This window comes from Poecilia formosa, unplaced genomic scaffold (assembly GCF_000485575.1).
Source record: "Poecilia formosa unplaced genomic scaffold, Poecilia_formosa-5.1.2 Scaffold208, whole genome shotgun sequence".
Lineage (NCBI taxonomy): Eukaryota > Metazoa > Chordata > Actinopteri > Cyprinodontiformes > Poeciliidae > Poecilia > Poecilia formosa.
In genome coordinates, this window is record NW_006800147.1 from 765,646 (window position 1) to 776,993 (window position 11,348).

The following is an 11,348-nucleotide window of genomic DNA, read 5'->3' on the forward strand; positions in this document are numbered from 1 at the left end:
TATTTGGCAGTGTGCCACACTGCCAAAAAGGACATGTAAAAAAAAACAAAAACATTCAGGCATCACATATGTCCTTTAAGCTACCTTATAATGACATCTATCAAAACCATCAATAGAGGTAGATAAGCAAAGCAAATTAGCTGACTTACCTTTGGTACTTCCTTTAAAGGACAAACAGGAGGGGGTGGGAAGGTGACCGCCTCAGTTCACAGAAAAAGCTTCTTGTTAAATCATATGGTTTTCCTGTCCTGTGGGTGCCTCTTCACTCTAGAACTCCTGTCTTTTCCGCTCTTTTCGTCTTTGTCCCATTCACTCTTAGTCATATCCTCACATACTCATGATAAGCACATTTAAAATTTAATTAAAAAAATTGTATAGGCCTCTGTCTTGGTCTTATACCTAATACGCAGCAGCTGCTGGTAGTAGCAAAGTAGACATGACATTTCAACAAACTGGGCTAGTAGATAATAGAACAAAAAATCAGTCATTCATCAGCTGGTCTGATTAAAAGCAGAAAAGCCGTCTTACTAACAGCTGATCAAGGGCAGGCACCTTTGACAGTGTTGATTTAAATACAAAGCAAAAACACAAGCTCCATGGTGGTGATGAGAGCTGGCTGACTACTCAGTCACAACACTAAAGCCCCTTTTGCACTACACAGCTGGACCCGGGCCGGTGTGTAGACACACCTATCACACACATCTCAACAATGTCTAATAATAATGACCGAAACAAAACACAGGAAATATTAAGGCCAGATAAATTGTCATTGCAGGACCTAGATAGGACCCCCCCTCTCCACAACCTCCACAAACTGACGGTTGTCACGGTTGCTAAGAGACGGACCCTACGCAGCTGCTATCAACCCGCGTCTTTTTAAAATGTCCACCTGATACTATAAAATGTCCACCCGTCCCTAGGACGGTGTAGTATCACTTTGATACTGATGTAAAGCACTTTGAAATGCTTTGTTGCTCAAATGTGCTATACAAATAAATTTATTAATTGATATGTAGTTGCACCCCTGAGATTACCAATACAAAAAAGACAATCAGAACTGTCAGATGAGTTTATTACCCCGTGAAAATAACTGAAATAGTCCAGATAATCTGGATGCATTTTTTCCTTTGTACAAATAGTTTCTTTTTATAATGGATGGAAAGAGATGGAAAGGCTTTGTTTAAGTATGATAATTTAATGAGTTGATGGCAAACAGGCTCAGAAAAAAACATTACAGTACAGGATTACATCCAACACCAGTGAAGTCTGAAGAAATCTGACTATAAAACTGTTTAAATCTAATTTTAAATGCAAAAACAGGCAAAATATTATTGATAAGATAGAAAAAAACAGCTTTTTTAGACATGCAAGACAGACTTCTAAACATCTTTCTACACATTCTGTTCAAATTTAAAGTTATTTTACAAATNCACTAGGGACAAGGGTGTTAGAAAATGAATGAAAATCAGTTTTAAATTGGATTAAAGTGATGAAACAAAGTCTAATGAATGAAATATAGCAGCTGGGAGAGAGATACAGAACTATAACGAGATTTTAGAATAAATTTTTTTTTTCTTTTTTTGCTGTTTGTTGCAAATCCCCCAAAATGAGGTTTGACTCTACAGTGGAAATTGACCCAAATATTCCTAAGGAAGATTACAAGAAGCTTTTAACAGATTTTATTAGTTGTCTTATTGGTGCATTTCTCCGATTAAATAAAAATTATAATAGCTGTCAGGTAAATCTTCACTATATTTTACATTAGAAAGTGGTTTACCAGAAAGCCTAAACCCATCTTTTCAGGAAGGAAACCTAATTTTTAATATCTAGCAATATTCCATCCTTTTATATCAGCAATAAAAAGAAATGCACTATGTGTTGGAAAACAGTGTTTATTAACTGACTGATATTTCACAAACAAGGACCATCCCACAAAGATAACAAAGATATAAGTTTAAAGATTTATTGATGAAGAGATGTAGGGATGAAAGGGAGAAGGATGAAGGGATGAATCAGGTGAAGAAGGTCGTCTGAGGAGAATGATGGAGGGGTTGGGAGGTGAAGTGGGGGGTGTTGGTCCTAAGGAAACGGTTCCTCTTAGTTTCCCGAGCCCCCATAGGAGCCCACAGATGAAACCTGCAGCAAAAAGAAGCAAAGCCTGGTTTGAATGAAGAGGAATGAGATGAAGTAGACAGAGGGTGAGGGAGGGTGGGGTTGATGAAAACGTAACAAACTGGGATGAATGGGTGAGTGAGTATAAGACGGCTGATTAGAATGATTAGCGGTTTGGGCGTGGCTCTGCTCCCAAACCTGAGTTAACACATTAACTTCATTTGTTGTGTACAGTTTGTATTTAGCAAACAGCTCAATGTTTAAACTGATATTTCATATTTTTGGTGTAAACTTTACCTTCAGTTCAATTTTCATTTCAGTTCATTTATATAGTAAAAACCTCCTGCTTCTGTAAATATTCCCCATCATCCCCTGTTTAGAGACACTAAACTATTATTCATCACCTCTTGCAGCAGGTTGTCCAGTTTTCTAATTATTCTGAGGCCAGAAGGTCCAATGAGGTCCGGTGTTGTTTCCATCCAGCAGTGGCAGAACTGTAGAGCACAGACAGATTTCAGCTCAAAGATTTCAGGCGTTTCCCAACCAGGTTTCTGCTCTGAACTCACCTGACAGGAAACCCTGGACCGAGATCCGAACAGCTCCACGGGTCGGATCCCATCCGATGTTTCCAGCAGCAGAACAGAAACGGAGAACAAGCCCAAGTTCCTGAAGGCTGATGACTGAATGAAACAGAAACCAGCAAAGTAAATCTTTTATTTTGAAAGGACAAACTCGACTAGTTCAGCATCCACAGCTCAGTGTGCATCAAGACAGAAATAGATTTATTTATTCTCTAATTCTGCATGTAAAGGTGGAGAAACAGAGACAAGAAAAACTTTAACGGACCCAGTTCATCTCCATGGATCATGTAATGAACAGCTCCACGGTTCAGGTCCAGTTGAAAGTCAGCCACAGTGGGACCAAGATGGAGAGGAATCCCATGGTGCAGGAGGTTTGGACCTGAACAGAAACAAACAGAACTCAAAGTAAATATAATATTCTGACAAACTAAAATATTAAATTGTTTGTAGCAGTAAATATTTTCCTTCATTCATCAAAAGATCTTAAATAATCATGAATCAATAACTTTTAATTAGAAAACCCAGGTTTTATTGAGCCTGGTTCATGTTACAGCTGCTTAGAAAGTTTATCTCTGGTAACTGCTGATAAAAAGTTTGTGCTGAAAGGAATCAGAGAATCGTTGTGATGATAAGCAACATACGTTAGTTTAGTCGTCTTTTTTCAGTAAACTAGATCAGCGTTTCTCAACCCTGGTCCTCAGGTCCCCCTTCCTGCATGTTTTAGGTTTTTCCCTTCTGCCACAAACCTGGATTGTATCTCTGGGTGATTAACAGGCTTCTGCAGTACCTGATGGTCATGAAATCACATGAATCAGCTGTTCTGAATAGAGGCACATCTAAAACATGCAGAGCAGGGGGGCCTGAGGCCCGGAGCTGGTCTAGATAAAAAAAGTAAATAAATAAAAAATATTTAGATGAACTCAAATTGTTAAAAAAAAAAGAAAAAAGGTTTTTTAATTCAACTGAAATCACTTGATTGAAATTAAATGTAATTCATTGAATTGAAGAGTCGTTGCAGACGGCAGGATAAGATTTATCAAGCTCTGTTTACGGTTCACAGACCTCGTTTCTCCATTCTGCTGTAAACCGCAGTTAGATTTGTCATAAAAACTCAGAGTTCAGGCGATCAGAGAAATAAAAACAAACTTACATTCATTAAAACCTGCAAAGATGATACCAAAAGACATTGTCATGGTTCTCGACCCGCTTGCTAATAGAGAGGTAAAGCTAACGTAGCACAGATCAGAAACGGATATCGTGAGACTGAAGAGACCTTCAATGTTTTAGCGACACCATTCGGACGGGACGACCAAGTACTCTCTTAGTTTTAACTTAGTTTTAACTTTTCTCCCTCCTATAAAATGTTTCTGTTTAAAAGTTCAACCTGGTCTTTCATCTTTTCAGTGAAAACACAATGTAGTAATTTATGATTCAATGTTAATTTAAGTGACAGTAAAACCATTTTCACATAGAAAATTGTCACCAAGTCAATGATTATAAATGTTGTGCATCTAAAACTTAAATTCAACAATCACATGTCAGTGAAAATGTTTTATCAATAGGCTGATACCTGAATAGTATTATGCATTAAAGTTATTTGATGTCAAGTTCATGATCGATTTATTAAAAATAACAAAAATTATTTTTTTTGTCATATCTAAGCGCAAATATTGCAAACATTTCTTGCAAGTATTTTAAATCAGTACCACTAAATCAATGATTGTAAAAAAAGAAAAAATAATAATTTCTTTTGTTTTATGTTTAGAAAACCAGTCATAAAATCCAGAAGGGCCAAATCAGCTTGAAAATGTTCACTATTACTTTATTGTAAAAATAACTTATCGAATGCAGAGACAGCTATTTATTAATATTTTAAATATTTTGTTAGTGGGTTTTTTAAATGCATTCAGTTGTAACATATTGCATTAACCTCCTCCACTTTGTAAAACAACTTGAAAAATATCTGCAAACAATGCTTTAGACCAGTGGTCTCCAAACTACGGCCCGCGGGCCGTATCCGGCCAGCCTCCACGTTTGGTTCGGCCCCCTGAACAATACCAGAGAGCATTTAGATTTTTTTTCATATACCGTATTTTCTGGACTATAAGCCGCTACATTTTTCCTAAGCTTTGAATGTGAATTTTTCTTCAACCACCAGGGGGCTCTTTAGCAGGAAGTTAATAATTGGAAGTCAAAATTGGGAATAAAAGAAGAAAGCGCTCATTAAAACGGAATTAGGTTTTAATAGGGAATTGAAATTTGAGAATGTTGTATCAGTTAAATAGCATTGAGGGGAAAAAGAAGATTTTTCGTTTTTTAAATAATACTGGGATCATTATGAGAATTTGAGGTATAGATATTAGGATCCAGTAGATGGTAGTAGTGCAACAGTAATGGATGCAAGCTGAAGCAGAAGAAAGCGCCCATTTTCATTTAGCACATGCTAGTAGCAGACAGTAAGGATCAGCACTTTTACTGTTACAGTTACCGTTTGGAAACTACCATAATCAGTTCAGTTAAATCTAAACTTGGCAACTTTTTCTTTTTCATCCGTAATAAATGTGATATTCAATCGACCTGTTATGACTCAAATGTTGGGTGTCCGCCCCCCTCTGCTGCTGCTGGATCGTTGTGGAAAACCTGGAGCTGCAGAGATATCTGCGGCTTATAGTCCAGAAAATACGGTATTTATTTCATAAATAGTGTTATTTCCTGGATTTGTTCTATGAAGAACTCAGAGAGGGTCATTTTATTGTGCTGTCTGGAAAACAATAAATTTTTACATTTAGGCACTCCTGCAATCGTCACACTTTTTCTGTTGCAAACTGACTCCGGCCCCCAGAAGGGAAAGGTTATGTGGCCCTCACAGGAAAAAGTTTGGGGACCCCTGAGCTAGACAGACAGACAGAAGCAAAAAGTGTAGCGAACACTTCCAGTGTCCCTTAATTTAAAGCTTCTTTGGGAGAAATTGCCCTGCTATTAAGACTTTTGACCTTTTACTGATTCAACAAATATCTTATTAATGACTCTGCAAGTCATAATAATAAAAATAAAATAAAAAATAAATCTCATGAAGCCATTTAACCCTTCATCTCACTATAAAAAGTGGTATTGATAAATCCTTAAAGTTTTAAACAATTAGGATAATTTATCTGCTTAGGCAGAATTGATCCATAACTGAGAAACAGACTCGACTAAGCAACAAAACAATAATCTTACCTTTCTAAATGAAAGGATATAAATCCAAGCTGTGTCTTTTAGCTGTCAGAGGCAACTAAAGCAGTCAACCAGCAGCTGTGCCTCTTTTACAGGAATGTCCGGATGTCCATTCCCATAACCTTTTAGCTTGTGGGAGTGGACATCTAATTTAAATGCTGAGAACTAAATGTTGATTTTGGAGCTAAACAGGATGCTCACTAAATTAGTCATATCCTCCTGACTACCAGGAAAAAAATATTGTCCAATCACCATTTTTTTAAAATCACAGTCTTTGTAAGGTAATAAAAGGTTTTATGCACTTACTTTGTCTCTTCCCATAAAATGTGTTATTACTGATAAATACCATTTTTATGAATTACAAAAAGGTGCATACAAAAGTCCCACCCCTTCACATGTGGTATCATTGAAAAGCCCTAAATGTCCTCTCCAGATACCAAAAGGAATTAATTCAGTGGAATGCAGGAGGTGGGAGATATTCAAGTTTAGAAATGTCCTCTACAGAGGACAAAAATGAACTACTGGTACTCAGGAGGATATAGCTACAGCGGTGTGAACAAGTGTTTCTTTATTCTCACTTGTTGGTGCATTTGTCATGTTTTTTGGTTGTTTTGGTTGGGAGTGACGCATTTCCTCAGGCAGCAATAGCAGCTCAGGGAGGAAATGAAGGAGATCATTTTTTTCAACAGTTATCTGCCTCATACCTAATTGTTATGTGAGTTTTAACAAATATGTAAAAACCCTTTTCATAATAAAAGTTATGTAAGTTATATAAGTCTATTTAAGTCTTTAAGTCTCCTAAATTATGAAGTACTCTATTTTACCAATAACGCATCAATCTTCACACTTTGGTCCTACAAACAATGCTATGAAGAAAGAAACACAAAGCATTTTTTAACCGCCTCCTGGCTCTGACTGGTTGTTTGTAGTTAACACTGGGAGCACTGGGGGAGACAGAGGAGCTTGTTTTTTTCACAGATTATGTTATACTGTCATGACATGGTGACAGTTTCAACATACGTGTCAAAAATGACATTTTTTAAAATAAATGCTACATACTGCAGCTTTAAGAAAGACGCATGCTGCCCCTTCTGCCATTTTCCATGCAGCAGAAGCAGATGTAGCTGGTGAAAAAATACTTTGGCACATTTATCTGAACCATCAGTGGAGGTAGACAATCTCATCAGCTGATTTGTATCTTTTAAAGGGAACTGTTATGTGCTCCGGGCACATTATGATTTTTGTCTATTTCTTTTTTTTGTTTTCTTATAGACCTTGATTAAATGAGCTTTTGTAAATATATTTTGGGAGTTTGGATAATTTCTTTTTGGTCATTTAGTTATGTTAATTTGTGGTGCTGCTGGTCCGCTTATAACTAGGCTGGCTTTCGGCATGTAGGGAGCCTCCCCTCCATTCCCGCTCGCTCCACCACCTCCAGGCGCGGTGTGCGCTGAACCAGCTGCTGTGGGCCGCAGCTGAGGCTTCCTGCCTGCCACGTCGTATCTCTGTTAACCTTTGCTTGTTTTTCCGTTGTAAGTTTGGCCTGGTGGGACCGGTTGTCCTGTTTTCGATTTTTCTTTTGCATTAGGTTCTTTTTGTTTTAGTCCGGTACCAGTAGGGGCTTCGACGGCCCTGTACAGGGTTGGCCCCCTGCTGTACCGTTTTGTTCTGTTTGACCGGCTCACCAGGTCCAACTTTCTGTTAACACTTTTGGGGTTTTGTTTTTTACTTTTTTGGGACACGGGATCTGAGGGCTTGAACTTTATTTTCTTCACAGAAAATCAGAAGAAGCTGAACTAAGAAAAAAGTGAAGAGAATTTATGAATAAAATATTTTGGTGAACCCTCATCTTTTGTCTCGTGTCCTCAAGTATGTTGTGCCCTTGGTGGACGTAACAGGCACACAGGACAAACTGTACCGCCTCATTGTGCAGGGAGGAGCAGCTTCATGGAAACTGTAACACCGTTTGCTTGGACAATCAAAACAACTTTTTTATCTAAACACATCAATCCCATGTCTTCAAGCATCATTAGGCCATTTTTAGGCTTCTAGGATATCACAGTGTGATAGAGATAATAGTTTTCAGATGGGAAATACAGAATGCCCCCCATTGTTCAGGAACCATAGAGAAGGAGTCATGGCTTTCTGTGACTCAGTGGGGAGAACAGTCACCTTGCAATGAGAGGTTGTAGGTTTGTTTCCAGTAAACCCAAATAAATATAATATTCCAACAAACTAAAGCACAAAAAACCTCAAGTTGCAGCGAGTTTGTTTGGTTAATGTTGCAGGAAGTTTCTCCCTGCAGCAGATGACAGACAGCAGCTCTGTGCTAAAAGTTATCAAAGAATTGATCCCCAGAGATTTATTTCATAGTAAATGAGCAGAGGTGGGCAGAGTAGCCAAACTTTGTACTAACAGTAAAAATACTTCAACATAATTTTACTCAAGTAAAAGTAAAAAGTAGCCATCCAAGTAATTATTCAATAAGACTAAAAAAATATTTGGTAAAGAGTTTACTCAAGTACTGAGTAACTGATCAAATGATCAATCATTTGATATTTAGAAATTACATAATCTGATGGTGAAACATCTGGTGTGATGTAAACAATCTAATCCTGAATGTCAACAAAACAAAAGAAATGGTTGATTTCAGGAAAAATAGGTGGCGGTAACAATATGATTTGTATAAACCTTACAATAGAAACAAAAAGGGTAACATTAATTCATTAATTCAGTTATTTGTGTATATGTGTATGCATTAAAACTTTTTAGGTAGTTTTTGTGGATGTTATTTGTATGTAATGTTTGTAATTGTTTTGTTTTGTTTTGTTTTGCTACCTATCAGCACAAAACAAGGGAGACCTGCTACTGATAGGCATCAGCATAACCTCAGTGGTGACTACCTGGTTAAATCAAAGTTAAATAAATAAATAAAAACTATATGTCACTACAGAAACACTTTAACTTTAATGTAATGAATGGATGTCTGCAAAAAGTCCTGCTTTTCTTCCCAGTGTTGTGTCTGCTGCTTTCCTGCAGTTCCAGCACACGACTCGTTTTAAGCTAGTAAAACAAATCGCTTGTATATCGTCTCTCACACACTTTGCATTTTTCTGTTCTGGTCTGACTGCTTAACCACAACCCAAAGAAAGTATGACCCAAAACAGCTGTTTTTGGCCGAGGGAAAATTCCTAGAATGAAAGTATTCACAGGCCAAATTTTCCTTCTTCTTCTTCCTAATTAAATACGGAAAAATGTTGTGAATTCTTTGTTTTCCTGCACAGCAATAAATAAAATATTTAATTTTGCCTAAATGCTTACAATTATTTACCGCTTTGGGTTTATTCTGTTTTTTTACGTCTATAAAATGTTTTTAGTTCATAAATAAGAATTTTCTTCTACAACCTTTGCTGTGTTTAGACAAATGTGTCCCAAAGAAACACACACCTAAGGAGAATTAACCTGACAGTCATGTTTTTGGACTGTGGGAGAGAAAACCCACCATGCACAGGGAGAACATGCAAACTCCATGCAGAAAGACCCAGACTGGGAATTGAACCCACAGCCTTCTTGCTCTACCAACTGCACCACTGTGCAGTTTCCTATCTGCCTGCAAGATATATTTTACCAGATAAGTTAGATCATTGTTTGAATATTTTCTCCAGTCATACGTCTTCATGGCTACAGCAGAACAAAACCTACAGACCTTTCTCTTAAAATTTTTTAAACTTTAAGAGGTTAACAAATTAAACTCTTAATTTAATTTGTTAAATTAAATTAACAAATTAATTTTGTTAATTGCCCCCCACAAGTTTTAAAATCACGTTTTTAAAACTTAAAACTGTTAGAACATGCAAGCTGTACATCCTAAGTTTACACAAAAGCTCCTGATACCTGATTTTTACTTGTTTCTCTGCTCAAACTTTAACAGAAAATGTGTAAAGCAGTGATATTTTTTTTTGTTCAGTCAAACCCATTCATACACAAAGCTGCACCCTCCTTTCAATCCCTACCGTCACATATAAACCAATAGCCTCAACAGAATCAATTATTACAACATATGAAGTTAATTTTAAGCATTGCAAACCTAAAATAACTTGATACATTTTGATTAGCTGAAAACTAAACAACAAAAGACATCTTGACATTATAAATTATATGTGGATAATGTATAGAGTCCAGACTTGTTCATGTTAAACAATATTCTTAATATTGAAATACAGACCATTTTATTTATTCTGGTGTTTTTCATACGAGTGTTTCCACTAAGTATTTGCAAATAAAGCAACAAAAAACATCTCATAAATACTGCTCAAAAGGAAATTGCTTTTTTGAATTTTAAGCTCAAATAAACCCTTAAAATGCATTTAGTGTTATTAAATAATTACAAACCAACCATGGATGAAAACATGAGGCTCGTATTTTCTAGCCTGATCTGGATGTCAAACATGTTTGAAAATGATATCAGCCACAACCATTAATGCATCCCAGTTTTCTAATGTGTCTAAATTGACATTCAGTCTTATTTGTTCCTCAAGAATAAGAGGTAGCAGCTACAATACAGCTGCTTTAGCTATGAGTGCTAAAAACTTTCAGCATCAGCTGAACTACTATTACAACAAAACTCACCTCCAGTGAAGCTGAGCAAAGAAAAAATCATCATTAACTAAATGGATTCTCCTGGTGATGGAGGCCAGTCGTTTCTTCCAAAAGAAAAAGATGCAGATAAGTTTTAATATGGGCTCATCAGGTCGAGCGCTCTTTGGGATGGGAGGGGTAATGTTTCGGAGTCAGATTCTATGACAATCGTTTTTAGAAATAGAGCAAACAGATTGGACCAAACAGCAGCTTCATCATTCAGGGCACCTCCTTCAGCTCAGTAAAAAAAACTGAAGAAAAAAGTTTTTTATCATTATAATTCACTTAGAAAACTGCAGCCAATATTTCACTTAAATAAAGCTAAAATTCACCTTACCTTACATAGAGACTTTTGCCATCAAGGAACTTTAACTGTAAACGTCCAAATCAAAATGTGTTATAAAGATCCCCATCAGCATGAAGACGGTTCTGGAAGAAGTGACTTCAGTGAACGCTGGGTTCCAGAGAAGAACCAACATTTCTTGGAAATCTCGTCCAGACCGAATGGAGGGACGATACGTCCTTCATCGTTCACATTTTCAGTTCTTCTCCATAAACATCGACTTGTTCCTCCAGATCCAACATTTCCACAAGGACAAACCCAAACAAGCTCAGCAGAACCATGCCATGCTCAGCTTGATCCTGAAGAAGAATAAACCTGCATAAACCCCAACAGATCTGGAGAATGACTTTGTTCTGACCAGGACTGGTCTAATATAACACAGCTTAACGCCACCTCATACTGATACTATGGCCTCTGTCAGTATGAGTACTCTGCATCCTAACCCAACACACGTTTAG